General features: G+C 47.2%; 1 protein-coding gene across 2 annotated transcripts in view; it reads right to left on the reverse strand.

The window, feature by feature from the left end:
- RTL9 (retrotransposon Gag like 9) overlaps nucleotides 1-19,144 on the reverse strand; it is a 37,948-nt gene extending 18,804 nt beyond the window's left edge. The window contains exon 1 of one of the 2 annotated variants that reach the window (XM_086386588.1): nucleotides 18,598-19,144. The gene's annotated coding sequence lies outside the window, so the exon portion shown is untranslated. The remainder of the gene's footprint in view (nucleotides 1-18,597) is intronic. The other variant, XM_086386586.1, reaches the window with a different exon arrangement.
- Between the last annotated feature and the right edge of the window lie 219 nt (nucleotides 19,145-19,363).

Raw genomic sequence — 19,363 nt, forward strand, 5'->3', positions numbered from 1 at the left:
GTACAAGACAACTTACTAAAGGTGAGACTCAGAATTTGGGTAACAAGACAAAGACGCATTTAATGAACCTGGGGACAGGGAAGAGGAAGGAGCTCATCTGCTACAGTGGGATAGGAGATAGAAGGGTTCCCTGCAAAGGCACCCCGGGGCTCAGTTGCCTGAGCCACTGAACTAGGGACTCTCAAAAATGTGAAGAGGCCTTGGTACAAAGAATCAAACAGATCAAATACTCTGGGACCCCTCAGCCCCGGCATTTCTCCAGCCCAAGAGGGTGGATCAAAGGAGCAGATCACATAGGGACTTAGCCTTGGAGCCTCTGCCCCACCTGTTCCTTGGATTGGGAACTCATACCCAAGGGAATTCATGATAGATACAGTCACTCACCTTGTTCACCAGAAGCTATCAGATGCAAAGAGAGGTTGCCCATGCAGAACCACAGGCCCAGGGGAAGGCATCCCCATATCCCTACACCCTTCCTAGGGCCTAATAAACAGAGTTTGGGAGTAAGACTACCTGGGCTGAAATCCTGGCTCTGCCACTCCATAGCTGCATGGCCTTGGGCAAGTCATATAACCTCTCTCAGCCTCATCTGTAAAATGGGCACAATATTAGTAGGATCTATCAAAGAGTGTCGTGAAATGAGGTGATGCATGTAAGGCCCAGCATAGTGCCAGGTACGAAATAAATATTTCACAAAAATCAGCCACGATTAAGATTTCCAGCTCTCTGCTGTATGAACCATCATCTGAGAATGGGTTACAGCAGCAGGAAGTCCTGCCCAGGGCAGATCTACCACCATCAGGGTTACCATTTCCTTAAAGTAGCTCTCTTCCTCCTTTGCTTCCTGGTCCCACCAGATGAGAGCTTTCCCAAGCCTTTCCTCTCACTGATTTTATATCCACCCCATCCCCCAGCTAGCTAACTAGACAGATTCAGCATTAGGGATCCATGCAATCATTTTCTTGGCTTTCCTCAACCACAGACTGAGCTTTGCTACTCCTTTCCTAGTGATGAGCTGGAGTTATTTCTGGGAGGGTGGGGTCCAGAAGGGTGAAGCTCCCTAGAGAGTACAGAGGCTCAGTCATGTCCAACTCTTAGCAACCCCATGGACTGCAGCCCACCAGGCTCTTCGGTCTATGGGGACTCTCCAGGCAAGAATACTGGAGTGGGTTGCCATTCCCTTCTCCAGGGGATCTTGCCGACTCAGGGATCAAACCCAGGTTTCCGAGCCACTCCAAGCACTCAACAAAAGGAAAGGAGTGCCACCTAAAATTTCGAATCTCTGGTTCCTGTAAAGCTGACTGCAACTGCAGCATCAATACCTAGCCATGGCCACTCCCACTGTGGCTCTCTGATCCTGTGGCTGCTGACCCACCAGCACACACCCCCGACCTCTGTCTCCCATCCTCCCTCCCCCTTCAGGACATCCCGTTGTCTGGGCCCCAAGGTGCTTCAGCTTCAAGAGGATTTCCTTCACTTCCTCTCTTCCCCCTCCCCGCCCACTCCTGAGGATTCACTCTCTTTCAAGGGGTGTGGTGGCAAAAAAGAGCTCTGCTTTCTGTGCAGGCATGCCCTCAGCGTGCTCTCTGCATTCAAGCCCTCCCTGATTCTGCTTGGCAAGGGGGCTGCGGAGGAAGCCCCCCTAGCCACACTTTGGGTACCTGTAGAATTAGCAGACAGGCTTCCAGCCTCAGAGACTTAAGTGAGACCAGTTGTGGAACTACTTCAGTCCAGGAGTTGGCTCAAATGCATATTCCAGCTATAATCTCCATAGAGATACAGAGTGTCTGGGCTTGGGGTTCATCCCTGGAATCTGCATGTTTAAAAAGCGTTCCTTGAGCCACACCTTAAGAAACGTGGTGCTCCATCTTGTGGAATGAGGGCAGGGGATGGGGAGGAAGATCGCTGGACTCCGATTCCTATAACCAGCCCCAGCCTCCATCCTGACTCTCTTACCCAGGAAAGCATGTGTAAATGTCTTCTGAATCCTGACTTCTCATTCAGGCAGCAGCTCCTAGGTTTTGTTTTTGTTTTTGTTTTTTCACAAAGACCCGGAGCAGTTTTAAATATCTGAACTGCAGATCAAAATCATTGATGCTACCAATCTGAAGTGCTAAATGGACAGAGAACTCTTATCTAGAGGTGTTCTGAGCTACTAGAGGCTCTAGAAGGCCTGGTGCTTCCCAGGTGGTAAAGAATCTGCCTGCAATGCAGGAGATGTAGGTTCAGTCCCTGGGTGGGGAAGATCCCCTGGAGGAGGGCATGAAAACCCACTCCAGTATTCTTGCCTGGAGAATCCCATGGACAGAGGAGCCTGGCGGGCTACAGTCCATGGGGTCGCAAAGAGTTGGACACGACTGAAGCAACTGCACACAGAAGGCCTGGGTGGTTAATAGCATGCTGAAGCCACACTGGTAGACTTAGACTCACAACCCAGGCCTCCTATAAGCTGTATGACCTTGAGCAACTTAATCTTTCTGTGATTTGTTTCTTTACCTGTAAAATGGAGATAGTAATAACACCCCCCTCACAGTGTTGTGCATGTGGAATTAGGAATTATTTCGTCTAATGTGTTTAGAACCATGCTGGGCCTACATTAAGTTCTCAGGAAACATGATATGCTATGATTGTTACTATTAATATTATATATATTGTTACTATTATATATATACTTATATACATATACTTATATACGTACATATAGTATATGTATATATACTTCCCTGGTGGTTCAGACGGTAAAGAATCCACCTGCAATGCAAGAGATGTGGGTTTGATCCCTGGCTTGGGAAGATCCCCTGGAGGAAATGGCACCCCATTCCTGCCTGGAGAATTCCATGGACAGAAGAGGCTGGTGGGCTACAGTTCATGGGGTCACAAAGAGTCAGACACGACTGAGCTACTAACACACACACACACACACACACACACACACAGGGTCTATAATATTCATAAGGAATAAGTGAGTTCATGTGAGTAAAGTGTTCAGAACCACTACTGATGCGGTCCCAGGAATTTAACAATAAATCAAATATCTGTCAAGATGGCAGTTTGGGGTCTCTTACACTCAGAGTGTAACTGAAACTTTCATGACTAACTTGGGGCTTTAGATGTATGGTGTTATGGGATTTGGTTAGGGGACCCACTAGGTCTAATTGAAGCTTTAGGGCTCCTAGGAGACCCATGGTAGTTTGCACAGAGTAGATCTTTAGAAATGCCCTCGTGAATGTGCTTCCAGTTCTGCAGCACTGAATACTCGGTTGTTTGCACTGAATGCTCCAGCTGTCATCATATAGCCCTTGCATTTGTCCTTTCTGTCCCAAATCCCTGGTGGTTCATTTATTGGATTTCATCAGAAGACACGCCCCACCAAAGAACCCAAAAGCTGAAGTGGCTCACCCCCATGTGACATGAGTTCTGCACACAGAGCACCTCCCTTCACTGGTGGGAGCATAGCCATGGAAAAGGGACACTGGTCTTGAGGAGAAGGGACGGGGTTTCTGGAAGGGGCTGTGTCTTCTCACCCTGGGCCAGTGTCCCCGCCATCACACCCCTTTCATGCTGGGGCTCCCCTGGCTCTGTCCCCAGCCCTTGTCCTGTAGGAGTAAACGGGACAAGAGATACTCCATCCGGTCCCACAGGGTCAGCTAATGCCACTTAGACCCTGGTGGGTTCTCAGCCCTCAGCTCTCACCCCACTTCCTGCTGGATATGTCCACTAAGTCCCACTGGCAACCCACACCCTACGAGTCCCACTGAACTTGTTGCCTGTCCCCACTCATGCCCCTACCAACCCTGTCTCTGTAAACAGCAACACCAGGGGCCCGAGCTGGAAGCTCAGGGTCATTGTCACCTTTTCTCTCTCCTTAATACTCCACAACATTAGCCCTGTGGTTTCTGTGACATGTCCCTGGAATGGTTTCCTGCTCCCACTGCACACTCCTGAGCCAGAGCTCCTGCCACTTCATGCCTTGAGATGGCTTCCCAATCGGTCTAACCCACTTTGAGCCCCTTTGCTCACAGAACAAGGTGCAAAACTCAGCTGGCCAACGAAGCCTAGTATAAGCTGCTCCCAACCACCTTTCCACCCCCTCTGCTGCTGCCAATCGCGCACCACCCCAACCCCAATCACCCCCACCACCACCCCCACACCACCCCAACCATCCTCCCGCCCTCTGGAACAGGCTCTTTCATGCAAATACTGCTCCCTCTGCCCAAATGTCCTTCCCCTCCCTCCACTGCTCCTCCTGGCCAAATCCTCCATCCCTCAAAATTCAGCTCAAATGTCCTTCATCTGAAAAGCCCACCTAACTTCTGGATACCAGATCACTTACCATCAGTGCCCGGGTGATGCTGCTCCCTTCGACCACAGCACAGCTGTACCATGAGTATTTATGTGCGCCCCATTAGTCCTGCGAGATGGAGAGGTCCCCAAAGGCTACCAATACAAAGGTATTGGGTTCTCATTTGCATTCTCAGTTGAATACAATAAACTCTTGGCTTCCCTATTTTTAGGTCCATCATGAAAAGAATAGTTGCTACCTCCCAGAGTTAGAAGGATTAACTGAGATAATGTAGATAATGATAAAGAAGATGGCGATGATATGAAGGAAGAATAGTTAGCATCCTCTTGGTGCTTTCTATTAATACCTACCAGACACTGTCTTAAACTCTTTATATGGATGAGAGTCAGGTTAGGTATGCATGTGTTTATGTATAAAGATATAGATGTCATTTAGATGACATATTTATAACATGTATCAAGCACACTGCCTGACACCTAGAAGGAACTCTAGTTTTTCCTTTCTTCCCCCATTTTCCCTATCCTTCACCCTTAGCCCTTGCTACCCATCACTCTACAGGGCTGGGTCAGGAGGGAGGTAAATGCAGGGGTCTCTGAGTTATGGTCCCTGGTAACAGACTGGTTAGCAGAAAAGAGGGAAGCCCTTGGGATTCCTTTGGACTTAGTATCTAAGCTCAGTCTCTCCATTCAGGTTGTCATTTCTTTAAGAGCAGGGGCTATGCTGGACCCCTGTTTCAGGCCACCATAAGCACTGGCTCAGTGGTGGGCACGCGGCAGGCTCTAAATAAGCTCTTAGTCTGGACTCAGCCTCAGAGGTCCTAGATTTCATCAGTTGCTGAGCCAGGTCTTGGAGTCGTGATTTCCAGATTCTCGGGAGCACAGAGAGCAAAGCCAGCGCCACCCGGTATCAGCCCTCTTGGCAGCGCCCTGCTGGGGACTGGCCACCTGCATCCCAGACACAGCTCTGCCACCAACTGGCCAGGTGACCCTGCGCCAATCTCCCTGCTTGCCTGGGTCTCGGGGTCCTCACCTGTAAAATGCTGCCCCTCTGGCTGTCTGAGGAGGCACAGCCTGCCAGCTGTGAAAGCTCTTTGCCAGAAGTTAAGGTGTTGTTAATTTCAAGTGCTGGGCTTCAGTCAGTAGGAAACATTCAGGAAGCGTGGGTGGAGGGAGAGAGCAAGGGCTCGTGTATCCAGGACATATGGGGGCCTAGATTTGTTGTCCTTCTGCTTAGCAGCGTTAGTGATTCAAGCTGGTGCTGCCTGTGGAACACTCTGTCCTTTGGGACCTTCGGGGACAGGAGAGGTTGCAGAGCTGCGAGGCTGAAGCCAGCGCACAAGACGGTGAAAAATAGTGATAGCAATGAGGAGCCACGCACGCAGGTTCATCCGCATGCATTCACACTCCTGACGCCCCCAGCGCTGCCGCGCAACAGCAGCTGGAGCTAATTACAGACAGACAGACAGCTCCTTTTCCATCCGGCTCTTTTTTTCCAAACTGTCATCCCTCCCCGCACCGCCCCCACCAGCCCGCCCCTGGAGATTGCCTGAGCTCTCAGTAGGGGTGCTGCTGGCGCCACAGTTAAGTGCCCAGAAAGAACGTGGAAGGGGTACAGGGCAATAGAAAGCCACCATGTGGCTTGTGTGGATGAGAAGACAGGAGGAGGTGCGGGGGTGGGGGAGCAGGCTGGGAGGCAGATGCAGCTTTGTGTTAACAGACCTGCTCTCCTAGCAGGAGAGAACCCAGCAACTCTGCCCCTCCCTTCTCCTTCATCTGAATCCACCCAGGGGTCCCCTCTTAACCCTTCTCCCTCTTGAATCCCCAACTTCTTCTTCAAACTTGGTATCTGGCACAAAGCTCAGTAAACGTTGAATGAATGGATGGATGGATGAATACACGAAGGCTCTTCAAACCTATGACTCGCATGTCCCGTTCCCACTTCACAGACCATAATACCTCCGCAAGCCCTTTCCTCTGCTTTTCTTTCTATGTACTCCCTTTGGGCAGTTTCAACTCTCACCTACATGCTCCTAACTTCCATATCTCTTTCCAGCCAAGACCCTGCCAGCTGCCTGAATGTTGCTCATGCTCCTCAGATCCAACGGGCTCCATATTACATTCTTTGGCAATGACGTCCCCAAGGGTTTTCTAGCACTGAGTCCTGGTCTGTCCAGGGAGTAGGAGAGGGAAGGGCTTGCTGTGTGTCCACTAGCAGGATAGAGGCAATGAATATATCAGCACAGTCATGGGGCAAACTCCTATTCCCAGAGCCTCTCTTCACCCTCTTAATCATCACCCCCTCCACACACACCCATAAGGAAAGTCAAGCTGGGAACCTGGGTGGCTAACTGCCTCAATCTGAGCTTCTAACATGGGGATCAGGCAAGTTGTTTCAGCAAGGGGAAGTCCTGGGAAGGGAACCAGTATGTGCTAAGGAGTTATTTCTTCTCCAACACTCTCTGTCCAGACCTCACTCTCATTGCCTTGCAACCTGGTACCACCCACCCCACGCCTGCCATTCCTCACACAGTACACACATACACACACACACACCCCTCCCCTCACTCCCCAACTCCATTCCTCTTCATTCTGGAACCCTGTCCCCAGGCTCACTGCAAACCCCCAGGTAAATATTGAGCCAAGATTGGTAGAGACTGGGGATTTCATTCCATCAGACCAGTGCTGGAGGGAAGACCCAGAATGTTTACTGAGAGTCCACACTCAAATTCTTTCCTAGCCTTGGCAAGGACAAGAAAAAATAAAGCCCCTCTTTCCTTCAGGCCCTCCTAGATCTGGATAGCAGCCAAAGGGATGGGTTACAAATACAGTGGCCTTTGGTTCCTGACAGCCTCAGGGCCTATGAAGGCGGAATCCAAGTTTCTTCCTTCTTTCCCGAAGGGTCCTAAGTGGCATGCGCTGAGACAAATGTAAGGTGTGACTGTACCAGACTGTGTTATGGTCACATCTAGGCATTTTCAAATTTTAAAGTAAAGTGAAATCTTTATCACCAGTTTGTCTGACATGTAACATGTGATATACTTTATTTAAAGGATTCATGTGTTTACTTAAATGAATTTTAAATTCATTTGTTCATTCAGCAAATATCTTTGAAACATTTCAATGAGTTGTAAACCATTGTTCCTGCCTTCAAACTGCTCCTATTCTAGCTGGGGCGGAGAAGCCTACATACAAGGGTTAACTGACGATACAAGATTATGCCATGTTTCCCTCCATGCCTGGTGTGGCCTGGGTGACTCCTGAGTTCCCTCCAACAGTATGGAAATTTTCTACTCTTACTGCTACTGTCATGACTATTCCTCTCTCCTTCAATATAAGATGGTGGTTAAATGTATCTTCAGGGTGGGATGTATCTCTGGGTTCATATCTGAGTTCCACCATTCACTAGCTGTGTGACCTTGGCCAAGTTACTCAGCCTGTCTGAGCCTCCTCTGTAAAATGAAGACAACAATAGTACCTACCTCACAGTGTTATAGTGAGAATCAAGTGAATTAATACACACGGTGCACTAAGAATGATACCTGGCACATAAGTACTCAATAAATGTTAGTAATTATTTTCCTAATGCACCTACTGTCCTTTGTTACCACCAGAGATTAGAGTTCTTATTGGGCTTCGGAAAAAACTCATAGAGGTCTTATTCATTCATCCATTCAATCAACAAATCCACATTGAGCATCTACAAGCTAAGCTTGGATCATATAGACAAATAAGGCACAGCTCTTGTGTTTGGGAATAAACAGTTCACTCAAAGTATTGCTGGGTTAACAATGCCCTGAAGCACCTGGAAGAAGCAAACACAAATTCTTACTGGAGGAACACACCTTCCATCTGCTTCCGGATTCCCATCAATAGAGTCTGGCTGAACATGAACTCATAATCCAAAATTACAAAGCACACCATGAAGCCAGAAAAAACAGAAACAGAATCAGATCCTCAAGATTCAGATATTGCAATTATGTCATATAAAATATGTATTTTTAAAAATTTTAGGTGCATTAAAAAACAAAAGAGGATTTTGAAAACATTAGCAGAGGACAAGATACTAGCAGAAAATAATTAAAGTATCATCTTTTGTAGAGGGCAAAGCTAGGGCTTTGAAGGAAGTGACTCTTTCAATATTACACAGCTAATCACGAGGGACTCAAGTCAGGTTCTCAGTGTCTAATGTTTTTTGGCACACTTGGTTACTGGAGCTGGGCCATATTTTCCCTGAGTCAGTCAATTGACTGAGATGAGTACGAAGCACTTGTTAGATCTGTAGAAACTGCCAAGATGAACACAAGAGTATCTCTGCCCTCAAGTAGCTTAAAAGTCAGTACAGAGACATGACTACATACAGAAAAATAATCATGGCTCTCAGGTTGTGTGGTAGAAACTACTGTGGTCTGAAATGGTAGGAGGTACCCAAAGGACAGGGAAGAGGCAGATCTGTGGGGAAGAGGAGCTTTGGAGTGGTGACAGCAGTAGAAGAGATGGGAACAGCCTGACCAACATTATGGAGAAAATGAGCCCACACAGCAGTTCAGGGAACAGTGAATTCATCCGGCCAGCACACTGGCTATATGCAGGGGCAGGCCTGTGCCCAAGCACAGGACCTAGCACTCACAAGGGCCCCCACCATGCTTGGTTGAATGTGCTGCTGTTGCTGTCTTGAACATCTGAATACATTTTTTACAAGGGGACTCTACATTCTCATTTTGCCCCAGACCCCACCCACAAATGATATAACCAGTCCTATATATAGGGCAATGAGGAGAGGTATGGCAGGAAAGACGGGCACTGTTGGGAAGGACCTTGAATGCCTCTCTGATATCTGCTCTGCAGACAATGAGGAATCACTGTAAGTGTTTGAGTCCAAGAGGGATGTGGTGACTGAGGTTTTAGAAAGCCATGTGGGAAACTGGGTGGGTGGTGGGGGTGGGGGAGGCAGGTAACAGACGGACTGGAGAAAGCAGAGATGAGGATTAGTCAGGGCACTATTGCAATAAAGCAACCATGGTCCAGACAGGAATAGTGACAGCAGACATGGAGAAGGAAAAGGTCTTCACATTACTCAGTTACCCATTCTCCAGATGTTTACTGAGCACATAAGATGTGCTAGGCACAGTGCTAGGGGCTGAGATTTGGGGTTGCACACGGCCCCACCCCTGACCTCAAGCTGCTCCCAGCAAGGAGACAAATAAGTAAACAGACCATGACCACCCCATGTGCTAAGGGCCAGGACCAGATTAAGGTGAGAGTGTTGTGGGAACCCAGAGAAAAAGTCCCTAACCCAGACAGGGGATTCAGAGATTTCTACCAAGATGCAATATCTGAGCTGCATGTTGAAGGTGGTATAGGAATTCACCCCATGGACAAGGTACAGGCAAGCAACCCAGGAAGAGGGCATAGAATGTGTAAGATCATGCCACGTCTACTATGTGCCAGGCACTGTCCTTGAGAGTCCCTGTTCTCAGGCTGCTAGAGGAAGCAGACAACTAAGCAGAGAATAACGAGATGATGGGGAAAGTGCTGTAATGTGGATGCTGTGGGTGTTCAGGGGAGAGGCATCTCACCCAGACAGGGAGGGGGGATCAGGGAAGGCTCTTCTGTAGAGGTGTCTTCTGATCTCTGTGTTGTAGACAAGAAGGCATCAGGGGGGAGAGGGAGGGGCGGGAAGGGGGGAGATGTGTGCAGATGCTCAGAGATAAGAGACTGTGGCCTCAGAGAAGTGTAAATGATTCCCTATGATTCTAGAAGGAGGATAGAAGGAGCGTGGGGAGACAGGACCGAAGAGTTGGGACTTCATCTTGAAGAACAGTAGTCGTCAGCCTTGACTGCCAACTGAAATCACCCGGGGAACTCTTAAAAAACACGGATGAATAGCTCCCACTCCCAGGGACTCAGATTTAATAAGCCCATTGGGGAGGCGTTGGAATGTTTAAAAGCTCCCCAGGTTTATACTAATGTGCAAGCAGAATTGTGAACCAGGGCTTTAGGGTGGGAGGTCTAAATCTGAGCACTCATAAGAATCACCCAGAGGGCTTGTCGGACCCAAATGGGGGGTGGTGTACCCTGAGTTTCTCATTCAGTAGGTCTCTAAGAAGTACCTACTTTAACAGGTTTTCAGAGATGCTGTGGCTGCTGGCCCCATGACTACACTTTGAGAGCTTCTGGTCTCAGGTATTGTAAAGTGAGTTATACTTCAGTGGAAGAAAGAAAAGAAAATGTTAGTCACCCAGTCATATCTGACTCTCTGCGACCCCATGGACCTTGCCAGGCTCCTCTGTCCATGGAATTCTCCAGGCAAGAATACTGGAGTGGGTTGCCATTCCCTTCTCCAGAGGATCTTCCCTACCCAGGGACTGAACCCTGGTCTCCCACATTGCAGGCAGATTCTTTACCACCTAAATGGAGGAGGTGGTGGGAAATGGTCTGATCTGCCTCTTGGAAAGATAGTTCAGACCACTTTGAGGAGAATCATCACCAAGGGGAAAATGAGAGGTGAGGAAACAAGAAGCTACTGAGGGAATCAAGGCAAGAGAAGACTGAGGAAGTCATGAACTAAAGCACTGGCAGGAGAAATGGAGAAATGGGTCAGATTTGAGGAACGCTTAGGAAGTAAGCTTGGCAGGGCTTATTGACTGGCTGAACATAAAGGTGAGAAATAAGGATGCAGGAAAAACAACTCTAGGCTTTTTGCCTTGGGCAACTGGTGAGTCTGATTGCACTGGGCATGTTGGTTACTGCAATCAAAAGTTAGAGGTATTACCGGACTTGGGTTGAGCAGTTGGGGAGCGGGGCATTTCTATCCTCAAATATCATAGTAATCATTTCAGAGAATTTAACAGGCATTTCTCACTGTCCACTTAACCCCTGCTTTCAGCATCATGAGTCATTACCTCGACCCTAATCAACTTGGGATTCTCTTCAAAATGCCCGGAAAAGAAAAGAAAGACAGTGATCACACTGACATGACTGACTAGCTGCCCAAGCCCAAGGTACCGGGCATACACCTCTGCTATAACCTCAGGTGTGTTTCATTCATTCGTTATTTTAATATTTATAGGGTTGCTGCCTAGAGGGGTTTTGGAATGTTCACAGTGGCCACATTTCACATACAGGTAAAGAATTCATAACCTGCTCTTATATAACCAGGGAAACAAATGTAGCTTAAAGGGCAGCCTGCAAAAACATTCATTCTGCATGGATTTGAAATGTGTAAAAATGAGCAATTTTCCAGTGCATCATCAGTCGTGACTACTTATAACTCCCTTCCGTGGGCAAGTAGAGAGCCAGCAATCAGCAGGACCAGGAGATGATGGATGGGATAATTGTCCATTAGAGTACAGATAATTTTTGTACCGTGGGAGGGTTCGACAGCATATAGACATGATAGATGGAAGAAGAGTTAGTTAATGTGATCAGAGTTGTAGCTCCATTTCTGATAGTAACCATTCTCTGGCTGAATTGATGACTAATCAAAGACACTTTCTCATTTGAAACTTTTCGCTAACCGGTGCACAACCCCTGCTTTGGGTTAAATTTAATAGCATCATTAAAAACTGCTGTTCAAGAAACTCGAATTACTTTTCCCCAGAAGAAATCATGCCACATTAGAGAGCTCTTTTGTGAGCTCGTGCACAGGGGCCATGGAGTGGGTGTGCCTGTGTTTAAATGTTTAACATTAGAATCCTCAATGCCCAGCCTAGGGGCTGACACAGAGCACTCAATAAATGTTTGTTAAAGTAAAGTGAAATGAATTAATACATTTGTCCATTCATTCATCTGTTTATTCCTTTAGCAGACATTTATTAAATACAGGAATTAAGAGCTCTAGCCCCCAAACCAGATGCTGCAGGCTTCAAATTCTAGCTCCCATTTGCTATGAACTTGAGCAAGTTACTTAGCCTCTATGAGCCTGACGCCTCCTATAGAAAATGAGAGAAACCATAACAGTTGTTTTCATAGGGCTACTTAAGGGTTAAATGAGTTAGTGTCTGGAAGTGTTCAGCAAGGGCCTGGCCCATAGTAAATGCTCACTAAAGGGCAACTGTTATATCATTATCCTTGTTATATATACTATGGCAGGGCCTTTCTCAAGTAACTAGGTCCATAGATGAGGCCCAGAATCTCTTAAGAAATGACAGGGCTCTTGGCCAAAGCTGCCTTTCATTAAAGTTGTTATTTATGGTTTCCAGCCCAGAGCCCAACTGCCCTAGGCCTGCCAATCCTGGCCTGGTGCCCTCCTGTGGTGGCTCTGGCTACCCCTAGGTGGGGTGTGCTCTCTAGAGAAACCTGAGAAATTACGGAGCAGGAAGGTGAAAGAGGAAGGCAAGGGCTGGCAGGGATCCAATTAAACATCAACGTGCAACCGCCGCTGCGCCCCCGACATTGTTAACTCCCTTGGGTGTCTTTCTGTGCTTTTGTATAGCTCTTCCTGGCAACATTTCTACCTACTAATTGCTATTTCGAATGTTTATCCTCTTGGCTCGGCTGAACAAGACTCTCCTTGATTTTAATTTTCATTTAAAGGCAACAGAGTAGAGCACACTTGCCTTGGAGTTCAGTCAGGAGGTAAGGGAGGCGATGCAAGTAAGTGGCCTGAGATGATTCTAGAGATAGACACGATCAGCCACTGAAGAGCTATGTGACTTAAGACATATTGCCTACAGTCTCTGAGCCTGAGCTCCAGAGAAGGGAACTTGAGAATAACGGTCTTCAAGACTACATGGAGACCACTTAGGAGGGTGCCTGGTGCACAATAAAGTACCTAATAAATGGTAGCTATGACTATTATTTTGGGGCCCTGGCTGGGGAAACAGAAGCCCAGAGAGGTTAAGGGCACAGGTAGCTAGTTAGTTTCGGAGTCTTCCTGTTCCTTATTCTTACTATTAAACTAGTCCAGTCTCTTTCAAGCCCTTTCCAGTTCCCATTTACACATAGTCTAGCATACGAATTACAGATCATGCTTGTTTTCCACCACAGGTAAATGTAATACATTTAAATGAGTGCTTCCCGTATGTGTCTACCCAGAAGGTCTTACAAGCAACTCAAGGGCAAGAGCTATATATCATTCATCTGACATGCTCACTAACCATGGGTGAATGCTGGTAGTTGAGCCAGCAGTCAGTAACCTACCTGAGGAGTGTATGTCTTCCATCTTCTGGGTGTTATTCCAAGCAGTGCAAAAAGGTGGAATGGCAGGGACTTCCTTGGCGATCCAGTGGTTAAGAATCCACCTTCCAATGCAGGGAATGCGGGTTCAATCCCAGGTTGGGTAACTAAGATCCCACATGCAGCAGGGCACCTAAGCCTGCACGCTGCAACTACCAAGCCTATGTGCCACAACTAGAGAGCCCGAGCACTGCAATGCAGATCCTGTATGCCACAATTAAGACCCGATGTGGCCAAATAAATACATTTTTAAAAAAATAAGTGGGATGGATGTACTGGACTCATATGAGCCTAGGCTTGAACTCTACAACCGGCAGCTAGGTATAAAGCACATGCCTGTGCTGGGAAAATGATAATAGCACCAGTAACCATAGCAGCAGTGGCAGTAGTAATAGCAGTAGTAATTTTAACGATTAGCGAAATGTAGAGTAGGGCATTTTTGTCAAGGATTCATTTTGTTCTCAAGGGCTGTGAGAGGCCTGAAATATGCTATGTGGAGGCAGTATAGTGCTGTTGCATCAGATAAGCCTGGGTTTGAATCCCACCTCCCCACATATAGATTGTGTGATCTTGCATTATGTTCCCTGAGCCTGTCTCTTTGTTTGTCAAATTAAGATAATGACAGTACTTCCCTTACTGCTTTGTGGTGAGGATGAAATAAGGTATGGGATATAAAGCATATCATAGTACAGTACCTCACACATAATGACTCAAAAAATCTGTTTGAATTAGTGAATATGAATTTTCAATAAAATGGCATGAAAGAAACTCCAGACACCTTTTAGCATCTACAAGAGATCTGAAGGAGGAAAAGAGAGTTCCCAGTAAAAGCTGGCTAAACACTTAACCACCTGTCTCTTCTGATGTAATACCTCATGTTGGAAACAGTGGGAATTTAACGTTATCAGAATAAACCATTCCCAGTGAATGCAGAGAAAGAAGCCAGTTTCAAAGCACAATCTTGCAGTTGCAGGAACAGAGAGGGTCTCTGAGAATGTGATAAAACGTTGAAAAGTACAAATTTGACACCTACACACAGAATAGTTGGTCATGTCAGCCCCTCCCAAATGTGTAGAAGCACATACACCAATAACCATTGAAGCCAAAGCAGAAAAAGAAAAAAATCTAAGCAGTTGAAACCCAATCATGGCAGAGAACTCACTGGATAGACCTTTTACTCTTGGCCCTGAGGTGACCTGCCAGACTGGAAAACCTCTTGGGCTGAGTGGCTGACTCTGGCAGGGGAGTCTGCTGTCATGATGTCACCATCATGTCCTCTTTATGAGTCCAGGAGAGACTGGACATGATGGGGGGACAAGGGGGCTACAGGCAGAGATCAGCTCCCAGCCTAGGATGCAAAAACCACCTATTCTCCACTTTCTGTGGTGCCCACACCCCCTGCCCTCTTCTTGTTTGGGCTTGCACCAAGAATGGCATTCAGGATTCCTGCATTCTCTCTCTCTCTCTCTCTCTTTTTTTTTTTTTAGTGTTTGGATTGGCTGTTTGCCAAGGCAACTGAAGCGCATTTCCAAAAAGCAGGTGAGCCTGGGGAAGATCTCATTATCTTCTCCGATATTTTAACTCCCTGACAATGAAAGTAATCAGGGACCCCTTTGTAAAGAGCATAAGCACTCTCAGCGCTTCCAAGTTAAAATTCCTACAAGACGCCCAACAAGGTGGTCATTTTCAAGGGAAAAGTACCCAGATGTGGTAGCTGATTTAAGAAATTTGAGAAGTGACACACAGGTTACGTTTCTGATAGTGAAAACCACTCTGTGTTAGCAACCGTTTGGGTGGTATTGCAGTCATGGGTGTGAAACATCTGGTTGTAACCAGAATGTGGGTGACTGGCTCACAACTAGGGGAGGCAAGTAAATATGACTTGGCCTCCTGGTCTTGTATCTGGCCCCAACGTGCAAATTCCTGTCTGGAAACTGATTCTTCCCTGCCAGAATTCAACAGGTTAATGACAGCAGCTGGCAGAGGTCTGCCCGTGGTTACACTGAGTGCCGCATGGCGACAGGTTAAGGACTACAGAAAGCCGCCAGAAAAGGGGGCTTGGATTGTCTGAGGAGTGGAGGACCTGGCTTGCCAGTCAGGGGAGGGTTCAGGCCATGGTCCAGGGCCAATATCAGAGGTACAGCAAACAGAACCAGAAGAAGCCAGGACAGGAAAAAGGAGATGGCAAGGACTTATTGCTTGAGCACTTCCTCTCTCCCCATCAGGCACTGTGCCAGCTCTGGGTAACTTCTCTTATTTGATCGCAGCAAGAGCCCCATTTTACAGAAAGGGAAACTGCAGTATAAGATCAAAAGCAGGAACCAGGAACAGTACAAATACCAAAGCTCCCAGAGGCACTTGGAATCAGCTGCCAAGAAAAATTTAGGAACCTGAGTTCTTTATAGTCATGGCAAAGGGGATTAGGAGATTTGCATGTAAACCACTATATCTCTTCAGCTGACTACCTTATTGGGCTGCCTGTACCTCTCACACCTCAAGGTGGCTGGGAAGGGCCAGCTTGGCAAGGACAGGGACCAGAAGAGGGATGGACAGGTATCGATGACAGATTCCTTTGAAGAGTACGTTAATGGCCACACACCATAAAACTCCAGCTAGAACACTAGTGGGGAAAAAAGATCAGTGAGTTGCAATAGCAGAATTGGCACATGAATTTGGGCTCTGTGTATACTTCTATAATCAGTGCTAGTCATTTCCTTGTTTGCAACTGAGATGCTCTGCCATCATTAATACCTGTTCATAAGTGCAAATAGGCTTGAATGACACTCACAGAGACCCACATTTAAGCACACTGACAACTGCAAGCAAAGCACGGGTCCTACTGAAAGGAACACACAATAGAAATCACCACAAAACTCCGAGTCATAAATTGTCTAAATAGTCCTCCCCCACCGACAACGTTAGCCATCATTTGTTCTCCGGCCAAAACTGTCCTTGGCTCCAATTAGCAGTCAGTGAACAAATGACATTGTATTACAGAATCCCGCCACTAGAGTATACACCTCCACACGCAGGAAAAGCAGGCATCTCTCACCTTCAGCCCTCTGTGCGTACAAGCCAAAAAGTCCAAGTGCCTGAAAAGAGTTAGATCCTGCTTAGTCTTTTGAAGGATGAGAAAACCCCTGGAAGGTGACAGACATCAGGGCAATCCATTGACACTTGTTGGGCTGTGACACGAAACCAGAGGGGTTGGATGAGAACCTCACACAATAGCAACAGAGTTGCATTCCCAGCTGTGTGAAATGACCAGCACACCATGATTGCCTTTTCACGCAAGTGTCAGTGACATAACCCTAACAGACTCGCAGCTCTCTCACCGGTGTGATAAAACAATGACCCAATTATTTTGCAGGGCTGAAGCAGCAGATGTGATGACTAGGTAGGCTGTGAAGAGCACTGTGTGTGACGGACGGGGCACAGTAGGGCAGCAAACTGTGTGCCGAGGGTTTGAAATTTGCCTCCCAAGCCAAACTTCTACCATTCATCTGGTCAGGAAAAAAAAATAAAGCCATTCAGTATGAAAGTTCCCACTTGTTCTCATAATGGAGGCCAGTTGGGAAAATGTGGCGCAGCGCTGATTGAAGCAAATTCTGTTTAAAAAACCAGCCGTTTTGTGGGTATTTGTTTATTTATAACTCTCCCCTGCTCCTCCCCCTCACTCTGCCTCCTTCTGCAAAGGATTTGAAATCGGATTGGAAAACTGAAAGTTTGTTTAAGTCCTAAACAGGTCCAGCTACTTTTCAGATGGACGACAAAATGAAACTCTTACAATCAAGCGCCTTGCTCTAGAAACGCTGCCGAGGTTGCTCAGTCAGCGCCAGTCCCCCCTGTATCCCACAGGGAGAGGGACCTCTCACATCAGAACACACCTTGTCATCAGTGCTACATTTTAATGCAAGCCAGGGAAATAAACATGAACCCATAAGCCTGCGCCTGAGAAAATAAAAGAACAGGGATTCACTACCTCCCTTATTCATTTACTCAACAAATATTGACTGGTACCTGTTTTGGAACAGGCTCTATTCTAGACACAGGGGAAGAAAAAATGAAGAAGACAGAGTCCTTGAACTTGAGAAGCTCCCAGTCTAGTGGGAATGATAGTTGATCAGAGCTGTGGCCAGGTAGCTTGGGGGCTGCACCGGGGCATGCATGATTCAGTTCCCAGCCTCAGATGGCCCTGGGTTCAACTTTTGGTTCTGTCTCTCGCTAGATACATGACCTTGGGCACTTTGCTTAACATCTCAGGGCCTCAACTCCCTCATCTGTAAAATGGGGTGGCTAATAATAGAATTGACATCATTGGGTTATTATGAGGATTAAATGAGATAATCTCCCTAGAACACTTAGAACAGCTCCTGACGCACAGTAAGCCCCCAGTAAAAAGTTAGCTTCCTGTGCTTTCTGTTCCTTTTGTTTAACTTTCGTAAGACTGTGTCTGGTGATAAGACTCCAAGGACCAGTTTCTAAAACAAAACTGCTTTCAACAAACTCCTCCCTTCAGCCTGATTTTTTTTTCATTTGGAATGACACAGTTCTGTCATGATTTTTTTCCTCAGCAACCATATGTCTGGCAAAAACCTCAGGGAGAAAATATTTCCCAGATGGTTTTGTTTATGTCAGCCTACTATGTGCCAAGCACCCATCTAGATGAGAAGCACATATTACCAAGTGATAAAGACAAGGTCCCTGTCCTCCTGGAGTTTACATTCCAACAGGAAAGACAGACTCTAAATAGATACATAGAAACAGAATTACACAGAGAGGTAAGTGGGATTAAGGAGCTATAGGCAATAAGAGGAATATTAGGAGGGAATTAACTGGAGGTGGTTGCAGAAGGCACATCTCAGGAGGTGACACTTGAGCCGAGACCGAAAGGTTAAGATGAAGCCTCCCATGTCAAAAGCAAGAGCAAGGCAGTCCAGGCAGAAGGAATAGCATGCACAAAGGCCCTGGGACAGCAAAAGACCTTGGGAATGTTCCAGAAATCAAAAGAACAGCATGGCTGAGACATGCAGCCCCAGTAGGGAGGTAAAGCAGACAGAATTAGTCAATGCATTCTGAATGAGGGCATGGAAAGCCCAGAGAGATTAACAGACTTACCCACAATGCCTTGCACACAGTAGGCGCTCCATATGTTGTAGAATTGTCAGTCTGCAGGGCGGGGCTGAGGCCCACTGCCTTCCAAAATCGGACTGAGATTTCCCACCACAACTAGGAATCAGCTACCCAGCAAGACTGAAACATATAGTCTTTTTCGTTGGTGAGTCATAGGCAACACGCATTAGAGTGTAGGGTCGAGTGGCCCCAGCTGCCGCCTGAGTGTAAGGGGCGGGGGTGGGCTCAGGCCGTGGCTGAAGCTTTTTAGCATGTTTATGATGAGCTGAAAGCACTCACTGCTTAATTTAAAATACCGCTCACACATACACACACAATTCAGCAGCTGGGGGAGCTGCCAGGAATTGAGGCTAAGTGTAGAAAATTGGAGGATCAGAAATATCGGGTGCCGGGCCTTGTTTCCCAGCCCCCACGGGTTGTCTCTAACCCAGTACAGTCCCATCTTCCCTAATAAACTCCTGGAGGTCAAGACAGAGATGGGGGCAGCCGTGGTTTGAGGAAGGGAGGCCTACACAGAGCCCTCCATGCCAGCAACACTGGTAGCTCTACCTGGTCTTAAGTTTGCCAGCCTTCCTCTCCATCCAGCCTATTAAGATACCTCTCAAAGCCCAAACTCACTTTCCTTATGAAGCTTCCCTTTGCAGCCCCCCATTAACCCCCCCATCCTTAACTCCCCCCAACCTTCATGTTATTTGAAATTTGACAGTTGGGAAGACTCATTTGGCCCTGATCACAAATTGCCTGGGCTGGC

The sequence above is a fragment of the Bos grunniens genome, chromosome X, assembly GCF_055505025.1.
Source record: "Bos grunniens cultivar Pamir isolate PY7600 chromosome X, Bosgru_T2T1.0, whole genome shotgun sequence".
Taxonomy (NCBI): domain Eukaryota; kingdom Metazoa; phylum Chordata; class Mammalia; order Artiodactyla; family Bovidae; genus Bos; species Bos grunniens.